At 36.2% G+C, this 20,857-nt stretch overlaps 1 pseudogene; it reads right to left on the bottom strand.

Moving 5' to 3' along the window:
- Positions 1–19,068: 19,068 nt before the first annotated feature.
- On the bottom strand, positions 19,069–19,980 carry LOC123934740 (annotated as a pseudogene).
- Between the last annotated feature and the right edge of the window lie 877 nt (positions 19,981–20,857).

Below are 20,857 nucleotides of genomic sequence, written 5' to 3'. Positions count from 1 at the left end.
AACATAATGGAAATTTCTCTTTGGCCTGCAACATCTCAGCCACTGTGCTAGGCTTGGGATAAGACTTCAATACCAGAGAACATAAACTAGAACAAAGCATAAGTATGCTTCTAGAGCAATGATCAGCAAATACTTTCCTGTAAAGGGCCAGACAGTAAACTTTAGACTTTGAAGGCCATATTGTTTCTGATGAAATGACTCAACTCAGCTTTAGTGGCATAAACACAGTCCCAGACAATACCTAAATGAATGGTGTAGTTGTGTCGCAAAAATTTTTATTGACAAAAGTAACCTGACCTCCATCCTATAGGTCTCGGAAGTGCTCAAGGGAGTAAACAAAAGGAACTGAAAATTAAGACAAAGGATCAGATGATCAAAACTGGAGAATGAGGGGTGTTGCTGAATCTTGGGAACAAGGCTCAGTTATCATAACTATGGCAGGAGATCACGACTGGCACAGCAACAGGGGCAACAATGGTAGTCCCAGAATAATAGCCTGTAGCTATGAAAACCCATTCTGTCCTGTGGTCAGATGGGTTCCAGAGTTTGGGGCCATGCTGAGCCTACAGTTTTGCAAACCCAGGAATCACAGTAGCTAGGAGGGAGGAAGCAAGAATATATATCAGAGAATGTCTGCTAGAAAGAGCTCCAGATAACTCTGAATTTTTCAGTTTGCCTTTGTCCAGCTTTTGGATTTTGTCTAGGGCCAAGATAGCCATAACTATGCTTGTCCCTTACAAAAGCACAGTTTAAGAACTACTGGAACACTTAGGAATACTGATTCTAAATCCTGTGATCTACATTTTTCGAACCATACTGCAGTGTAAAATGAGGATAATAACTAATCCCTGAGACCAATCTTTTTAGCGCTCTTACCAGAATTCAATGAAATCATATCATCAAAGCCATCTATCCATTCTTTTCCTGCTGGGTATGAAGAGGTATCACATTCCATTCACTAGTTGGGGCAGAACTAGGACTTGCAAGGCAGTGCATTGTGGCTAAACATCCACAATGCTCTGTGTTAATTAGTTTCCCAGGATTATCATATTTGATTCTCCTTGTAATGAAATAATAAATGTACAGAGACCGACTGAGTTGGGAAATAGAGAGATCACAAGCTTGCTCCCAGTGACATCTTTTGCCTCCCCATAAAAGTGGAGCTGGCTGACAGATAGAGAGGCTGGGACACCTGGGATTGTAGATTAAACAACACAGCAAGTATGTAGACAAGATAGCTGCTTTTGGTAATTAAAGCTGGCCTGCTCAGTACCAGGAGGCAACAAAGATGGCTTGTTTAGTCCTTTCATGTTTGCCTAAAACATGAAAACCTCTCAGTATTTTCTCCCCCTATAGCCTCATGGGCTACCCATACTTTCCCTGACAAATGAGCCTGTGTTTCTAGGTAAAGCCTGAATGTGCCTTCAAAATCTGATAGAATAATAGTTCTTCTCTTTACAGTCTGTTTCCTGAAATTGTTCCTGATTTTAAATCTCCAGTTCTTGCATTTCATTCCCCTGTGAGAGCTTACTTGTCTCTGTTGTCAGCAGAAGCAGCTGATCAGTGTGGTGCACAGAGCCTGATGGATGGCTTTAATTCACTAGTCCCAGACTGCCTTTACTGTTACTTGGGTTGTGGAGAGAGCTGGCCACCCAAGGCAGAAATCATTGTCTCTGTGTTTCCACACCTGCCTCAACAGCCTGAAGGCATGGGGATTGGTGCCAAGGAGGAGATACAGAAACAGTTATTTCTCATGGTTTCTGCAATGCTGGGCGCTAGCTGAGCAGGAGAGAAGGTCTTGGCATTACATCACAACTGACCAGTCTCCCTTTCGCAAAAGTATCCCGTGCCATGTCCCTGCTAATGATCTACGAGGATGCTTTGTTACCTTATTCATTCATTCACAAAAATTCACTGAGCAATTCCTCTGTAAGCTCCTTCATGTCCCCCACTGTGCCAGAGGCCAGAGATACAACATAGTAGAGTAGAAGGACAAGTAAATTGACGTTTCAACTGTGTCATAAGTGCCCCAAAAGAGATAAGCACAGACTGCTGTGGGAACACAGAGGACAGAGACATGCAGAATGAGAGCATGAGTGAGAAAGCAAGCACTAACTTGGCAAAAAATTGCAGGTTGGAGACACTAAATAACAGGTTTTCCTGCTTCAGAATTAAATGAAGGCCAGCACTGGCAGAAACTATGCTGTACATAATCATTCATTTCAAGGCTGCTGCATTTCTGCATAAGTTTTATACCCTAGATGAGAGTTTTCCAATAGAGCTGTCTCCAAATATAGAAACAATCTCTAGCTGCATGGTCCAAGATGGTAGCCGCTAGCCACATGTGCATATTTAAGCACTTGAAATATGACTAGGGCCAATGAGGAGCTGAATTTCTAATTTTTTGTAATTTTAATTAATTTAAAAGTAAACACAAATTGTCACATGAAGCTACTGGTTACCATACTACACAGCACAGGTCAAGATGGTGTGTCATATATTAAGATGGAGTAAGTAAATGGTATATGGATTCCCACTAGGCGATTATACTGAACAATAATTCTTTTCATGTTTTACTGCCACTACCAAGTTTAGGGCCCTCATCATGTTATACTTAAACTTCTGATTTTATGGAATTGATCATTTTGTGGGCACTGTCTTCTTCCTCTAATCTATCATGTTACTACAAAATTGCTTGGAAGACCATTGGATGGTTATGAGTGGGTAAATGGAATGATCAAAATCCCAAATCCTAATTATATGAATCAAAATCTTCTTAATCTGATTCCAATTTACTTTTTCAACATTATTTTTCATCATACCACTCATGCATGCTAAGCTTCAAACTAATGCATCCTAGCCTTAAACCTAATGGGATCTCTCACCATATGTCAAATATGCCTGGCATTTTACTGTCCCTATATATTTGTTTAAGTTGTCTACTTCTGCTGGGATGTTCTTTCTATGTCATCTCTAAGTTTTGAAATCCTCAAAGCCAAACATAAATGCCACCTTCTCTAATTAGGCCTTCCCAGGTTTTCCTTATCCAGCTGAAATTAATTTCTTACTAATATAAATTATATATCTGATAGGAGTACAAACACAACCAACAGTGTAAGTTTCAGACAAGAAAAACATAGATACTAACATTGAACTCCTGAAGTCTACGTATGGACCTCAGGCTAAAACCTCTAAATGAGGCATTTTTAGTTCTACTATTAAATTTCATTGGGTTTTACAACATTTGGGGGGAAGTCTATTCCTATAATGCATCATGCAAATGAAACAGAATTCTGTAGTCAAATAAATTTTAGAAACCCTTCATGGAAGATGAAACTGTCTCTTGGAAGTCTCACTGTGCAGGACTACAGCATTTATCAGAACTTTTAACAAATTAATGAAATTTATTTAACCCAAACATTTTAAAACTTAAATAATTATAGAAATTTGTTTTTTACAGTTTGTCTATTAACTTTTTATGGCACACTATGGGGGCATCATACAATACAGTTTAGGAAACAGTCATTAAGAAATGGAGACTCCTTGGGGCTCCTGGGTGGCTCAGTGGGTTAAAGTCTCTGCCTTCGGCTCAGGTCATGTTCCCAGGGTCCTGGGATTGGGCCCCGCATCGGGCTCTCTGCTCAGCAGGGAGCCTGCTTCCCTCACCCCTTCTCTTTCTGCCTGTCTCTCTGCCTACTTGTGATCTCTGTCTGTCGAATAAATAAATAAAATCTTAAAAAAAAATAAGAAATGAAGACTCCTTTTAAAACTTTTCTGAAGATAATTAATATTTAGTCTTGAAGTCACTATTTTAAGCATTGCTGTTATTGCATTAAGTGAGTAGAAACACTCGCAAGATGAATCAACTACTGTGTACTGTAGGAGCAGAAAAATCTTCCCTTCTTCCTTTCTAGGTGCTTTGGCTAGCTTAATAATTACATTGGCATTAGATACATTACAAGAATAACACATTTAATTTTGTACATACAAGAGCCCCAAAGATATGAGATTCAAAGGCAGTCAAGTAATTGATGCTTACATGCCATCCCTATGGAATGGGAGAAGGGCCTGAGGCTTCAAAGGGGAGGAGTGTAATTCACAGGACAATAAGAGCAGATGTTTGGTAATTAGATGTTTGCCCTGTCATATAAATAGGTTTTTCAGATAAAAAGTTATCTCTGGTAATAGCTCTCTTTCTGGAACAAGTTTCATATCTAAATTATTTTAGGTAGTTAAGGGAGAGGTAAAAGATTTTCATGTGTCTCCTGGGTCTTGATTGCCTTCAGCTCAAAATAATCCACATGCCTAACTAGCACATTCTGGGGGAGCATATTTTGCTCCCCTTCAGTATCTACTCTAGCCCAAGCTCTGTGATAAATGTTAGGGGAGGGAAGAAACAGGATGACTTGGGAATGCAGGAAAAAATGAGATACGAACAAAGCCTGCCAAAATTTGATCCCTCTAGATTCTGCATGTCTACAAACTTGCCGCTAGTTTTCCAAAACAATGAATTACTGGAAGATATAACACATAACTGCAATTAAATGTTGAAAAAAAGAACAAAAAACAAAAAAACAGAAGGTTGGCTCAGCACAGTGTTGTGTTGTTTTTCATGGTGGTTGTTTTCTGACACTGTTCTTAGTGTGATTATATGGTCGAGTGGACATAACTGGGGGGAAGGGAGTGAAGAATCTGTAACTTAGAACTGTGAAAAGAGAAGGGGATATCGACATGACATGAAGAAGAGTAGAGATGAGATAATCATACCCCTGAGGATTGCGAAGCCTCTGTGTGTGTGTGAAGCCTCTAATGGCTCCAAAATGTGATTATCTTCTGGTACCCACACCACCTGGAATTGACTAATTGCTATTCTCCAAGTCTCAAAGAAAAAAAAATGTGTATGCAAAGACAAACAAGTTGGCAGGGCAGTTTGGAAAGCATGATGGCTCTGCTTAAACAGCAGTCAGAGCTGAGCCATGCAGTTTGGAAAGGAAGCCTGTGTTGAATAAACACAATAAACACACAGTTTATTTATTGTTCCAATGTTTCATAAATATTATTTATTTTGGAAGAGGAGCATAATGGCAAAGTAATAGGGAGCAATTAGCATGGCTAGGGAAATAAAATGGAGCCTTCCTGAGAAGGGCTGGTAAGGAAGAGAGAAACTGCATTCTTTTGTCACATTTACATTGACATTTCAATGCAAAGGGAATGGGGAATCAGGTATAGCAACTCATCAGTAATGCCCAGCCACCTCATGGACATTGACAGTTTAGAAGATAGGTTGAATTTATATTTCCAGAAAGGTTTCTTTGGTCCAAATTTCTCTTACTATAAAATATAAAGAAGTCTTCCATGCAGAAGTAGCAACCAACGCAGATTTTCTACAGGATTGGGTAGGGATTAAAACTTTTCAGACAAAGCTATGGCTCAAAAATCTGTTTTATTGATGGCATCTTGTTTTAGGAAAACAATCTTTGTCATTTTTTTTCTCAATGAATAATTTGGCCAAGCAAATGAAGCAGCCTTAGGTACCATAAAACTAGAATTTTGCTCATGTCACTAAAAATGGAGCATGTGGTCTTTGAACAACTATATATTATAATTTGCCAGATATTAATTGCCACTCACTTATCAGGCCAGCAATTTGACTCATTTCAAAACATTTTTAGGCTTTCATGAAGCCACCTGGGAGACTTGCGAGCAGAATGTGCTCCCTGGGACAGAGGCCTGATAAGTGCTGAGAAAGGAATAACTTTCAAAGTAAAGATAGAAGGGACAGTGCATGATGAACATAGATAAGGTACTCCATGAATTTGACGTAAACTGAACAGATGACCATGCCTACATAAAATATACACATTTTAAGGGAGAATGGACTATTTCAGTTACAATGTCCAGGTAGCTTTTTATATAACATTTACTTATCTCTCTCTGCATATGAATTAATAACTCATGGAATCCAAAAATATTATAATTTATAGATAAGGATGGGAGAGACTATAAGGTAAAATTAAGACTATGATCACTGTAGAATAACTAAATGCAATAAGTTTTAATAGTACGATTTAGATTACATCATGAACTTTAAGAATGCTCTAAAGCCTGAGATTTCTACAGATTTCCTTTCAGATCCCACGTTTGAAGAAAACTTCAGCAATACCATAACTATTCCCCAAAAGTACACTTAAAAACATAGAAGAATTTTTTTTTACCTTTTTCCAAAAGAACCTTGGAATTTATCACAATAACAAAGAATCATAATTAAATTAATCTAAAGGTTATATTTTTAAAAGATTTTTATTTATTTATTTGACAGACAGAGATCACAAGTAGGCAGAGAAGCAGGAAGAGAGAGAGGAGGAAGCAGGTTCCCTTCTGAGCAGAGAACCCGATGCGGGCCTCGATCCCAGGATCCGGGATCATGACCTGAGCCAAAGGCAGAGGCTTTAACCCACTGAGCCACTCAGGTGCCCTTTGTTTTTTTTTCTTAAGTAGGCTCCATGCCCCATGTGAAGCACAATGTGGGGCTTGAGCTCATAACCCCAAGATCAAGACCTGAGCTGAGATCAAGAGCAGGACACTTGGTTGCTGGGTGGCTTAGTCCATTAAGGGTCCAACTCTTGGTTTCATCTCAGGTCATAATTTCAAGGTCATGAGATCAAGCCCAACATCAGGCCGGAATCTGTTGAGATTCTCTGTCTCTGTCTCTCCACCCTGCTTGTACTCTCTCTTTTTCTCTCTCCCTTTCTCTCAAATAAAATCTTTAAAAAAAAAAAAAAAAAGAGTAAGACGTTTAACTGACCGAGCCATCCCAGTGCCTCAAATTGATCTTAAGTTTTAAAACTGCTTATATTTACACAAGTCTTATGTAACTTAGAACTTGAGACAGAAGAGACTACAGCAATAGAAGATGACCTTCTCCTAGTTTCCATGGAAATAACATCAAGGGAAAATAATATCAAGAAAATACATTTATCTATTTTTTATTGGACTTCTGATTCTACCAGGCTATTGAAAATTATAAAACTGTGGGGCACTGGTTGGCTCAGTTGGTTGAGCATCTGACTCTTGATTTCAGCTCAGGTCATGATCTCAGGGTCAGGGGACTGAGCCCCACGAAGGCCTCTGAGCTCAGCAGGGAGTCTGCTTCAGATTTCCTCTCTCCCTCTCCCTTTTCCCTCACCCCCATGCTTGTTCTCCCTGTCTCTCAAATAAATTACTTTTGTAAGAGGAAATTCCAAAACTAAGATCGTAAATATAATGACTTAAAGAGAAAGCAGGGCACTGTTGTCTCCAGAGCAGTGGTTCTCAGGAGGAAGGGTTATTTCACCCTCCTCCTACAGAGGACGACTTAGAGGCATTTTTGGTTATCACAACTAGGAGTAGGTGGGGTTTGCCACTGGCATCTAATGCTTAGACCCGGGAAACTGCTAAACATCTTACAGTGCACAGTATGAACCTCCCCTAATTATCTATAGCCCAAACGACCAAGCGTAATCAGGGTGAAAAACTCTGGTTTAGAGGTTCCTGTGTTACTTTTACTTCATAACTAATGGTATATTTAAAATATTGTGATGTGGGTAGGATCGATTTTTATACTAAGGAAAATGATAGAAAATAGTGGCAAAAATTCAGACTTAAATGTTCAGATAATAGGTTCACATAATTTTTTTGCCTTTTACTGGATATGTGACCTTAATTAGGTTACAAAACCTCTCTATATCTTAGTTTTCTCTTTAAAAAAGAATTTTATGTGAATTAGGGAATGATGCATTTGAAAGGATTTAGCATAGTACATGACAAATATAAAACATTCAGCACATATTGTGAATAAATGAAATAAAAATTAATTTATTTCTAAAACAAACACAATTTTATTTAAAGGTTATGTCAGACTGGCTGAAATAGAAAGCATGTTAGTCACTTTAATGCTAATTTCTCTGACACCTTAAAGGAGGCCTTCGGAGATACATAATGGTGAAAATAGCAAAGGTCAAGTGCTTTGTAAATAGTCATCAGTTGTATGAAGTGGCATTTTTTTTATTAACAGGGAAGAAAATGCCCCTTTTCAAAATAAGAAGCTGTTTATACAGAGGCCACGATTCAAACAAAAGAGTTCAAATAGATTTTTACCTCCATCTGTAATGCAATATGAAAGGTAAGCTGAAGAACAAGACAACATTTGATAGATGGGCTCATTTGTGGTTTGAAAAGCAGTTATTTAGGATCAAATCACAAGTGAAATATTCTCAGGCAGGGGTGCTTTCAGTTACATAGAGAGTGCTTGAGATTCGTCATCATATTCCCACATAATTCATTTCCTTTAGAGTATAGTGGGAATTGATAACAGCTGTGGGCAAACTCATTATGGTAGCACTCTCTAAACAGCATATCAAACTCTTTTTGCCAGTTATATTGCCTACCCTTTAGTCCCTGGGCCTTTGTGTTATGAAATCTTCAGTTTTCAGTGCAAATATTTTGGGCTTCCTATCTAGCATAAATTACAAATTCTATCAAAATTTCAATTGCAGGGGCGCCTGGGTGGCTCAGCGGGTTAAAGCCTCTGCTTTCGGCTCAGGTCATGATCCCAGGGTCCTGGGATCGAGCCCCACATCGGGCTCTCTGCTTGGCTGGGAGCCTGCTTCCTCCTCTCTCTCTCTCTGCCTGCCTCTCTGCCTACTTGTAATCTCTATCTGTCAGATAAATAAATCTTAAAAAAAAAAAAAAATTTCAATTGCAAATTATTTTAACACTATCAAGTAGACAATGCATTGGGCAATTATGGCCCATGTCATTTAGTTTGTTTTAGGAAATATCTTAATAAACCTTAACAAGTGATGAAAAAAAATTAGCCTGGTAGTCTGATCATTTTCATACAATACAGTAATATTATTATTTAATTACTTGAGTCAAATGGTTATGTATGCTTTACTTAGCACCTTGCTGAGAAGGAGATATGCTGCACCAGCTTGGTCAGAGAATAATATAATGACATTAACAAACTGTTCTAAAAGGATCTTCATGGAAAATTATTTTCTATCCCCAATCTGCTTCTCATTTCTTTGGAGATTTCTACATGATAACTCCAAAATTTATTGGGATAAAAAGAAAAGCAATGGCAAAAATTCCTTGGTCATTAAAACAGCACATGCTTTAATACAATTTCCATTCTCACAAGGACAAATTCACTGCTCATATATTTCATCTTTGGTCTAAACTCTCAAGACTATAACATTAATTAACTATCTGGAATTACCCCAAAATGTACTGCATCCACTTAGTAACAAGAAATGGATGGCTGTGTTTATTCTATGGTTAATCTTGTTCATCCTCTAGGACTCCATAAGTGAAAAGAAGCATTACATTAGCTCCACCCTTGAACAAATTTTGTTTAGGAGACTTCTGAAGAGAAACAGTTATGTGTGCCTCAGGCATCTGAGCAAATGTTCAAGCTCTACTGACCCAAAATATTTTCTCTGTGTTTGTTTTTATAACCACTTGATAACATAAACTATTTATATTTTCTAAATTTTCAATGCATTTTGAGATGATCTTATAGACTTGAATATATTGGTCTATGGTAGCTTTGTGATCAGTCTTGTTTGTTTCAAGCCCTATATAGAAGATTTTGGAAGGATTCCAGAATAAATAATAGAAATAATACCTTCTAATACTGACTCTCTCTCCTTGGGCCATATGCTCTCTCATGTTTAAAAGCAAATTGCTTTACATTAAGTACGGCCTGCAATTACAGCTTGGAGAATGAATGCACTGTGTTCTCATTTGACATGCTGCTAAAGTACCATGTATTATTATTTTCAAATCAGTGAATAAATGGAAAATTTCTACACTTCAATGATTTTTAGATGAGAAAGAACAACATACCTAAAAATAAAGCTTGTGCCAATGGGTAGATTTTGGCAAGTCTCTGAATTAAAAGAACAGTGACAGCAGTGATTAGAAAATGGAAGGGATAATTAAAGCTATTTATAGGCATATATATATATATATATATATATAAAATATAAATCAACCTATTTAGTGTAAGTTTTGAAATCATATGAAAACCTAAACTTGGTTCTATGGTAAGTAGTTTTGCTACCATGTAATCTTATTATTTTTTCTACTGTAATGTCTAATTAACTGGGAAACCAAAAGTAGTACATAATCAAGCTCCACGTATTCAATGGATGATTGATTGCATCTGATTCAAACCAAGCTCAGTAATCATTTCCTCCTGTTATTTAACACAGAGCACTAGAATGTGAAAAGTGTAGAAAGGACAGATTTGCATTTTCCTGTAACTTGTAGAGGGATTAATATAACAGATGGGAAGTATTTATTTTAGAAAATCAAAGGATTTTATTTTTTAACCAACAATGTATATAATAAACACATAACACCCCACTATGAGTAATTAGTATTTTGGCATGATCAGACACCAATTCTTAAATACAGAACAAACCTTATTAAACCTTCTTGTTGATCAATAACTATAATAGAGTATATTTTCAGCCATTTCAGAATGGTTGATTTGAGAGGATAATATGAAAATAATGCTGTTGGATTCTGGTAAAGGTACAAAAATTGGGAGAAAGTCCAGTCTTGTGCACAGACGGATTGTGATTTGACTAGGGAATTAGTAATGTCTAGTTAAGCTTTACAAAACCCACAGAATCATTTAAATTTTTATAATTGAAAGAAAAAGCCTTGATTAGGAGGAGATGACAGAACCATTATACATGCACACACACACACCCCATACAAAGATGAGACCAGAATTCTGAATGCTGTGATCAAGAGAATCCAAGAGAATATTGAGGATGGTTTGTGAAAATTTCAAAACAAAACCTGATGTCTCAGAAATTTCTCTTTAATACATGTCATAGTGCCCTACATAAAGTAATTCTCATTAGAACAGAAATTCTCTTGAGGGCAAGGGTCTTGGTTGTGCTTTGATACAATAATGTAATTCAAAGTGTAGATAATATGCCTTAAAATGAGTTTAAACTCAGAGGTGTGCTAGAGCTAGTTCAAATCAACTCATGATAATTAGACGGTAGATTTTCATAAAATTTGTGAATGTGTTCCTATTATGTAAAATTAAAATATGTAGGAGTTACATCAGCAAAATGGCAGGGTAGACAGCCCCAAGCTCTCATTCCTCCACAGGAACACCAAAAAAACAACCACTGCCAAAACCAACTTTTTCATAATTCTGCAGAAGAATCAAAGGTTTACAGCAATCAAACAAACACTGAATCAAGAAAAAAAACAACTTACAAATGCCAGCAAATCTTTGTGGCATTTACTTGCTTTTCCCCCATCCCCTTACAAGCTTGATAACCATCTTGAAGATGACACCCTGCTTTTCCCAATGCTTTCCCAGTGCTTTCTCTCAAGTTACAAAGGAAGCAGAGCAGGTCTCACAAGTTATTGTATATGTTGGCTTTAACCAGTCCAGGGATTACCTAAAGTACTGTTACAACTTATCTGTCCCTGTTTCGTCAAACTCAGAACTAACTCAGGCCATTAAGGTGGCAGTCATTGCTTAAAAACTTTGCAAGGTGAACAAACAACCCTCGGAAGCCTGGGTCAAGTGCTATGGTGAGTGCTGTGAAGTGTGTAAACCTAGCGATACTATGACCTGTACCCCTGGGGCTAATCATACATTATATGTTTATAAAAAAAATTTTTTTAATCATTAAAAAAAAAGAAGCCTGGGTCAAAAGACTAAAGTTGAGGAGTGCCTGGATGGCTCAGGTAGTTAAGAGTCAGCTTTTGCTCAGGTCATGATCTCAGGTTCCTAGGATCAAGCCTTGCATCAGTCTCCCTGCTCAGTGGGGAGTCTGCTTCTCCCTCTGCCTCTCCACTCACATGCTCACTTGCTCTCTCTTGAATAAGGAAAAAAAAAATCTTAAAAAAAAAAAGATTGAAGTTAAGACATATAATAAACCACCTAATGTCTGGAAGGAAAAACCCAGGTGGAGTTTCTTTAAAACAAACAAACAAAAAAACACCTTGGTCATTCAAAAGCACCCATATTTACAGAGAAATTTAGAAAGTTATAAGCAAGAATAGGGTTAGACACATATACACATTAGACCTGAGAAGACACCAGACTTATACCTTGACCTGATCTTTAGGTTCAGCACAAGCATGGATAACAGTTGGAAAACTCTAGTAGATTGACAATCTGTAAAGAATGAGAGATGTGTTCATTTTAGCTCCTGGCTTTCAAGGAAATTGCTATAAATACTAGCTGAAAACAAACAAAATGAACAGACAACTCAGTAATCATACACAAGGAATATAGACTTTTCCAAAATAGTTTTGAAAAGAGATTAGTCAAATAGACTACTACAATCTTCAACAATTAAAGAACACAAAAAACCTAAAGGAAGAATTTGTTTTGAGATTTAACATAATTAAATATCCACATGTCCGGTTTTTAATAAAAACTAACAAGGCAAACAAAAAATTGAGACTGTATAGATCATTCAAAGGAACAAAATAAATTGATAGAAACCATCCCTGAGGAGGCCCATATGCTGGGATTACTAGGCAAAGATTTTTATAACAACTGTTTTAAGTATGCTCACACAGCCAAAAAAGGACAAAAAAGTAAATGAAATCAAGAAAATGATGCAAAAACAAAATGAAAATACAAATAAAGTGATTCACATTATAAAAGTAACCAAACAGAAATTCTGGAGCTGAGAAGTAAAGTGAATGAAATAAAAAAAAAAATCAGAGAGGTGTTTATGGCAGGTTATATCAGGCAGAAAAAAGAATCAGCAATCTTAAATATAAGGCAGTTGAAATTAATGTGTTTGAAGAGCAGAAAGAGAAAAAATAAAGTGACAAGAGCGTAAGGGAATGGTGGAACATCATATGCATTATAGGAATTCCAAAAGAAGAGAGAGAAAGGAGCAGAAAGAATATTTGAACATATAATTGATGCAGATTTCTCAAATTTGATGAAATAAATAAATGTATAGATTGAAGAAGTTCAGCAAACTCTAAGTAAGATAAACTAGGGATCCACAAGAGAAATAATATCAAATTGTCCAAAAAGAGAAACAAAATAAGTGGTGTTGAAGAAACAACCTAGTGAGGGAAAAAAAAAAGAAAGAAAGAAAGAAAAGACAACCTATAGAATTGGAAAAAAATGTTTTGAAAGAATATCTCTTAGAGGGGTTTAATATCAAGAATATATAAAGAACTATAACTCAACAACAGAAAGACAAACCACAAAATTCAAAAATTGGCAAAGGACTTGAGTAGCTATTTCTCCAAAGGAGATATAAAAATGGCTAATAGGGCACCTGGGTGGCAGAATCAGTTAAGTGGCTGACTTTTGGTTTTGGCTCGGGTCATGATCTCAGGGCCCTGCGATCCAGCACTGTGTTGGGCTCCCTGCTCAGCCCTAAGTCATCTTCAGAATTCTTTCTCTCCCTCTGCCCCTCCCCTCCTACTTATTTTGTGCTCTTTCTAAAATAAATAAATATATGTTTAAAAAAATAAAAAATAAACATCACCAATAAGCCTATGAAAATATTCTTAACATCACTAGTCATTAGGTAAATACAAGTCAAAACCACAAGAACACAACACTTAAAACATACTACAATGGCTATGATTTAAAAAAAACAAACAAACATGAAATAGGTGTTGATAAGGATGCATAGCAATTGGAATCTTCATGTATTGAAGGTTGGAATGCAAAATGTTTCAACCACTTTGGAAAAAAATTTGGCAGTTTCAGAAATATAAATATGACCTAGCAATTCTACTCTTAGGTATATGTACCCAAAAGAACTGAAAGTAAGGACTCAAATACCTGTACACCAATGTTCATTGCAGTATTATTTACAATAGCCAAGAGGTGGGAACAACCTAAGTGTTCATCAACAGATAACTGGATAAATATAATGTATTACATACATACAATAGAATATTATCCAGCCATAGAAAGGAATGAACTTTGGTATATACTATAGCATGGATGGACTTGAAAATATTATGCTATATGAAATGTATCAGATATAAAAGGAAAAATATTTTATGATTCCACCTATTTGAAAAATCTAGCACAAGTAAATTCAAGAGACAGAAATTATAATAGAGGTTATTAGGAGCTAGGGGAGGGGAAATGTGAAGTTATTGCTTGATGGGAACAAAAAGTTTTTCTTTGAGTTGATGAGAAAGTTTTAGAAACTCAGACAAGAGATAAGGGGTAAGTTACAACAACATTGTAAGTGAAATTAATGACACAGAATTGCATACTTAAAGTGATTAAAATGGTAGGGTTTATGTCATTTATAACACAATAAAATGATTATGATAAAACCCACAGCAATAAAAATAAAAACCATTAAATAATATATAACTTGCAATTTCATTTATGTTAAAATTAAAGGTAAAACTTTATTTCAGCTCTAATATGTAACAAGTGTAGGAGTTGCCATCCCATCCCCACATGAATAAGCTAAATATCTCAAAACCAACTTTTCTTGGACTTTTCACTGAACTGAGGTGGCAGGAAAAACCACTACCCTGAAATTTGTAGAGTCAGGCAAACCCAAAAAGTCATAAACAAGATATGCTCCCTTGATGCAGAACCTGCTGGAGCTGTAACTGGTAGGAAAACTTATATGGCAATTTCGATGAATTGTTGGAGGTTGAGTGTTGACTAGTGTGGGAGTGAGAAAGTGCTGGCAGTCACCATCTGAGAAGGAGCCCCACACTTTCATTGTTTTAACTTGTAGTAATCCTAGCATGTTCTCCAGACGAAAATTCAAAAAAATCCCCTAATGTTTCTGGCAGGAAGAGAGGAAGATTAATTATTATGAAATACACCCAGAGCCTTATTTGTAAAAAATAGTATTTTCACAGAAAAAGACTTAACAGAACCTATGCCAGGGAAGAAAGGACATTCTTTCTATCCCAAGCTTCTGTAAATTTTCTGTTATTTAAGAAGGAGAGAACAATACCAGCAGAGAAAGCTTGTGAAAAGTTATAATCTGGAGACATGGGTCAATAAAATATTGAGGTGTACAGAACTCACCACCACATCAACAAGGCTCTAAGTGCATTAACAGCGGACTGCAGATGAAAGAGTTGAAAGACACAGACTCTATGAGTATGAGTACTTGGGGAATTCCAAAGTAAACAAGGGAGACAAAAACAAGGGCCCTAGAGAAATCTGAAGCCTTGGAAACATACCCCTAAAGAAAACATTAAACGTGAAACAATAAATAATCTAATAAAAAAAGCCTAGTAATTAGCCAGATGAACATGAATCTTCACATTAAAGGGCTATTTACTTCAATTCCTACTACCTGATACAAAGTGTCCAGTTTTTTCAACAAAAAATTAAAATGAATTCCAAAAAGCAAGAAAAAATACAGACTGAAAAGACAAAGCAAGCATCAAACTACACTGAGATATGAAAGAGGTGATTAAATTACCAGATAAGAAAGTTAAAATAATGATTATAAATATATTAAAGGCTTTAATGAAAAAAATAGACAACATGCAAGAGCATATGGATAATATAAGCTGAAGATGGAAACTCTAGGAAATAAAAGAAAATGCTAGAAATCAAATACCACATAAGCAATTAAGAATATCTTTGATGAGCTAATCAACAGATTGGACATGGTTGAGGATGGAATCAGTGAGCTTAGTATAGGTCAAAAGAAACTTCCCAAACTAAAATGAAGAGTAAACAAACAAATCCCCAGAACATCCAAGATCAGTGGGATGAATTTCAAAGTGTATAACATACATGTACTTGAAATAACACAAGGAAAAGAAACAATTCAGAAGAAATACTCAAAGAATTAATAACCAATAATTTTCTGAAATTGATGAGAAAGATCAAACCACAGATATACAAGATCAGAAAAGACCAAGCAGGATAAATACCAAAAAACTGACACCTAGGTATATTATATTTAAATCATACGAAACCAAAGACAAAGACAAAAATTCAAAAGAATTTGGAGCAGGGGTGGGAACATTACCTGAGGAGGAACAGAAAGAATTACAAGAACCTGCTCTTTAAAAGCCATGTAAGCAAGAACTGGTGTGAGATAGAAAACAAAAAACAAAAAACAAAAAACAAACAAGCAAACAAAAAAACAACCCAACCAGCCAAGAGTTCTGTATCCAATGAAATTATCCTTCAAATGGTAAGGAAAAATACTCTCTCAGACAGGCAGAAACTGAAAGACCTATGAAAAATAAACTTCTCTACATAAATTTCTTTTGCAAGCTGCTGTTGAACAATGGCTCATTATTTGGCCTAATGTGCCCCTCTTAGTAAATGCTAATTTAATAAATTCGTAACATGCAGTTAAATTTTAAAGTGATGGATTCATTCTGTATGACCTTGTAATAGTAAATACATGATACCAATGATCATCAAAATTATAGAACTTCACATCCTAATGAACGAAATAATTTTTAAAAAATCATCCCAAGAGGTTGGGAAATCTCAGATGAAATACAGAATATGACAGAAAAATCTAAATGTATAAAACCTCACTTAAAGAGATGGAAAATAAGGAAGTGCCCTACATAAGTTTGAAAATTAATGGAATCTGAAACCAATCTACACCATATCTAGGAACTAAACAATTAAATTAATGAGTGATGAAAGATAGGTGCCATGTTTCTCATTATTGTAGTAAAAAGGTTAGAGATCAATCATGAGAGGAGGCTAGAATCATTTATATGGCATGGAATAGAGTAAGAGATGGGTAACTAAACATATATTTCCTTGCTCTATTCGCTGAGGGGACCTAGACTTTATAGTTGTAATAATCACACTTAGCACCCTAGATTCCAATTTCTAACACTATTCTCCAACATCAGAAACCAGGTCTTCTCAGGGAAATGGCTGATTCTAGGACCAGAACAGGAAATACACATGACAAATTTAGAACATCTTATGTGCTAGAAAGTTAGACAGTGCTAAACAAACAAATGAACCACAATAATGTGAAAAGGCCGGGAATCAACTAAAAGAGCTAAGTTGGCCAAGATGGAAAAATTCAAGCAACAACAACAAAAAATAGCATCAAATTATAACAAAAGATGTAGGATAAGTATACATGATTCCATACTTATATAAACCAATAACTAACTAACTAAGTAAATAAATAAATGGGAGAAAGGAGAAAAATCTAGCATGGAGAAGAATTCTGAATATTTTTTTTTTGTAGATACTCCATCCTTAAGGAAAGGAAGTGTAATTCCTTTTACACATTCTTTTTAAGTGTGGGCTGCACACAGAGATTGATTTCCAGAACACACTATGGGAAAGAGGAAAAATAGAGTAACTTTATGCTGGAGAAATTTGACAAACATTATTTCAACCAGGTGGTCAAGATGAACATCAACAGTGATAAAGCATACTGACAGCACATTCCCCTGATATTATGTGATAAAATGTGTGTTAACCCTATAGTCCTAGCAGAAACACACAACCATAGTCTAACCGTGAGAAAAAAATAGAACAAATTCCCAAAAAAAAAAAAGTAAATTCTTGATTGCCTTCATTTTTCATTCCCCTTGGATGCCTGTGGGACTTTTTTATACATGTAGTCTGACAAATTCATCAAGTTTTGGCATCTAGGGATCATTCTTGTTCATTTTTTTCCTGGCACCCGGTGAGAGAACTCAGCCTACAGATTCAAGCATTTCTTTATTTCACAGCAATTTCATTTCATCATAAAGTCAAATATGCATATATTTTTTCTGTTTCATTTCTTCTGCTTTATTCAGAAAAACCAATTATCTAATTTAAAGGGCATCAGTTTTTGGCTTTCATATCAAACTCCTAATTAGTTGTTCCTCTATGTAGGTTTTTAAAGCATTACTTATAACTTTCATAGGTCTCATTCATGTCTCTAACTTAGTACTCTACAATGATATGCACTGAGTCCCTACTTCATTGAATAGAAACTGACATTAGAAAAAGTAAAATTTTTTTCTTTTGGTTTCACGATCCATTCAATACCACTGAAACACAATAAGCACTTGGATAATTTATGGTTCACCTGCCATTACTGACATTGCTTAACATCTACAAAGCTGAAACTCAGGTATCTCCTTGTAGCATTTCCAATGTGTTTAGCTTGCTTCCAAGTCATTTCTCTTAGATAACAGACTGAACAGTTAAAAAATAACATACATTTAAGCATACTGGTTTTCGTGCATTTAATGCATTTGTCACCAACAAAGTAATGCCCTCTTCTTGCTTTGATTTCCATACTCCCAAGTATCATTTGTATGATTTAAGGGGCATTAACAATTAAAGTTGCTCTTTCCCAAAATTCTGCATGTCTTTATTTTACAAAAATGAGATAGATCATGAAACTGTCCTTCAATTTGATCCTAAGCTTTCAGAATCTGTGGTTTTATCTTGTGATCTTTCCCCAGTCATACTATATATGTTGTTATCTTCTTTGCTTTTAACTCTTTCCATGAGAAGTTATGAAATCATAATGAAACTCCACTGTTTTATGTATATGTACATGTGTATGAAATTTAAGTATAGAGATGATATATGTCTATATGCCCTTTTATATATTCATGTTCATATAAATTTCATTAAAGATTTTGTCTTAACTCATTACTTCTTTTTAAGATAAAAAGATTTTCTTTACTAATGACCTCAACCAAATTTCCTTAGGTATAGGAGTCAAACTCAAGTACTTAGGAGAAAACCAGTTAAAACTGCATTATCCAGCAACTCATTAGTAGTAACATATTGCCAAGCGAAACAACTTGGAAAAGAGGGGGGAAGGGAAAGGAGGGAGGAAAAGTAAAGAAAAGGAATGAAGTTGATCAAATGAAATTCTTTTTTAATTCTTGAGAACAATGAAATTCTTGCTTGTTTCTGCAAATTATTTTCCAAATGGGTACAAAATGGAACCAAGACAGAGAATCCCATAAGAACCCGAAGAGGTGCAACATGAAAAGCTAAGATTATCCAGCAGCAAGTATTGCAGCCTTCAGGTGCCAGCTGCCTCCTATTACTGTTCCCAAGAGTTAGTGGGATGAAAATGTCTTCCCCGTGATTATTTTCATTTCTTTTTTCTCAGCATCTGGGCATGCACTGTTCAGCACTTTGAGAAGGTCGGATGTTTTTGCCCAAATATGTGTGTGCACATAGGTCTCAGAGCACTTGATGTGGTAGTGCAGATAGTCCTGAAATGTGTGGATCAAGTTGATGGCGTTGTCTCCACTGGCACTGGTGTGGCAAGGGGAGACCCCAAAGGGAACATAGCCAATATTGTTGCCCATGGCATCACTGATGTCTTTCAGTCCCAGAGGAGGTTCCCTGTGGCTAAAGAGGACACAAGGGGCTGTGATGCTGGCTCTGTGTCCTTTTTTGGACTCCAGCATGAACACTTTTCCAATGACCACACTATGGTCATCCATAAGCATTGTGCTGAAGACTACTGTGACTCTGTCCTTTTTACACTCACCATACATGGTCTCATCATCCCTACAATTGATAACTTCCCTGTTCCCTCCTTCCTTGCCCTTTTATTGGAATTCAAGAATTTCTCCAAGACAGAGACAAAAACAATTTCATTTCAACTTGCCAGCTGATAAACAATGGAACCCTTGGATGCTGGCAGATTTTCAAGGTCATTTGGCAAAAAGACATTGTATCCTCATTCAAGATTTACCAAGACACTCCCATACACCCTCTTTAATAACTCATCAGCACCATGTGCCTGAAATTCCTTGTGGAAGTTCAAAGAAATACTGACCATCAGGATTAGGATTTTAAATATGATAAAGGACTCCATTGAAATCTGCCAATGTTACTTCTACTGCTTCTGGTTTGTTACTGGGCTCTGCGATCGTGAGCTTGAGTGTGAGTGTCTCTCCGATGATGCAGTTGTTCACCTGATCATGCAGGATCAAGACCGCAGCTACCCCAACCCTCATCCCCACAAGCCTGAACCCACCTACCAAACCACCAGCGCTACCTCACCAGCAAGCTCGGCTGCCGCCAAGTTCCCGGCTCTAGCTGGCCACTTCTGTACCTACACCCACTTTCCCTTGCTGCCCAGATGTGCAGCACCACAGTGTCATTTCTGCTCCAACCCCTCATGAACATGCATACAGGACTAATGCATTACTTTCTTGTCATACATCATTGCTACAGGTTCAAGATACATTACCCAATAAAAGAAGAGAGCTACAAAATAGCATAGTTACACTTTGAAGAAGACTATAGTAAATTCCACTACCATTTTAATAGTTGCTTTTTCTTGGTGATAACATTGTTTGTGGTTACAAATTTATAATATTGTCTAAAATTTTATGAAAATTTATCAACATATATATTTGTGTGTTTATAAATGTATTTTGCTTTATAATAACCAAACAAATTCTTGTTCTCAGGGAGCTCATATAACAATGTTTTTGTAGACCAAATTGATAAACTAGTAACTTTATTAGATGTCATAATGCAAGTATTACAAGAAAGTTACAAAGATCTATCAAGGTTCAAAACAGAGGATTATTGTTGAAAAGTTGTTTAACTACACTTTACAAATCTATATATAATTCAAATGAATCCTGTGGTAAATTTTGTAAAGAAAAGAGGAAAAAAAATCGTTTGTATGATGGGAACCATTATCACATAGAATGTTGGGAAAATTCATGATTTTCAATATTAATTGTCTTCTAATATGAAGATAGGAGCAATACCCATGCCTCTTTCAAAGGTTCGCATATAGCCTTAATCCTCTGCCACAGTCACCCTACGACGTGCACAAGTTGTAGAACTGCCTTTTCTCTGTTCTGGTTTGAAGGAGCT

Source organism: Meles meles, chromosome X (assembly GCF_922984935.1).
Source record: "Meles meles chromosome X, mMelMel3.1 paternal haplotype, whole genome shotgun sequence".
NCBI classification, from domain to species: domain Eukaryota; kingdom Metazoa; phylum Chordata; class Mammalia; order Carnivora; family Mustelidae; genus Meles; species Meles meles.
Note: the sequence above shows the minus strand (reverse complement) of the source record. Positions and strands in the feature narration are given on the sequence as shown.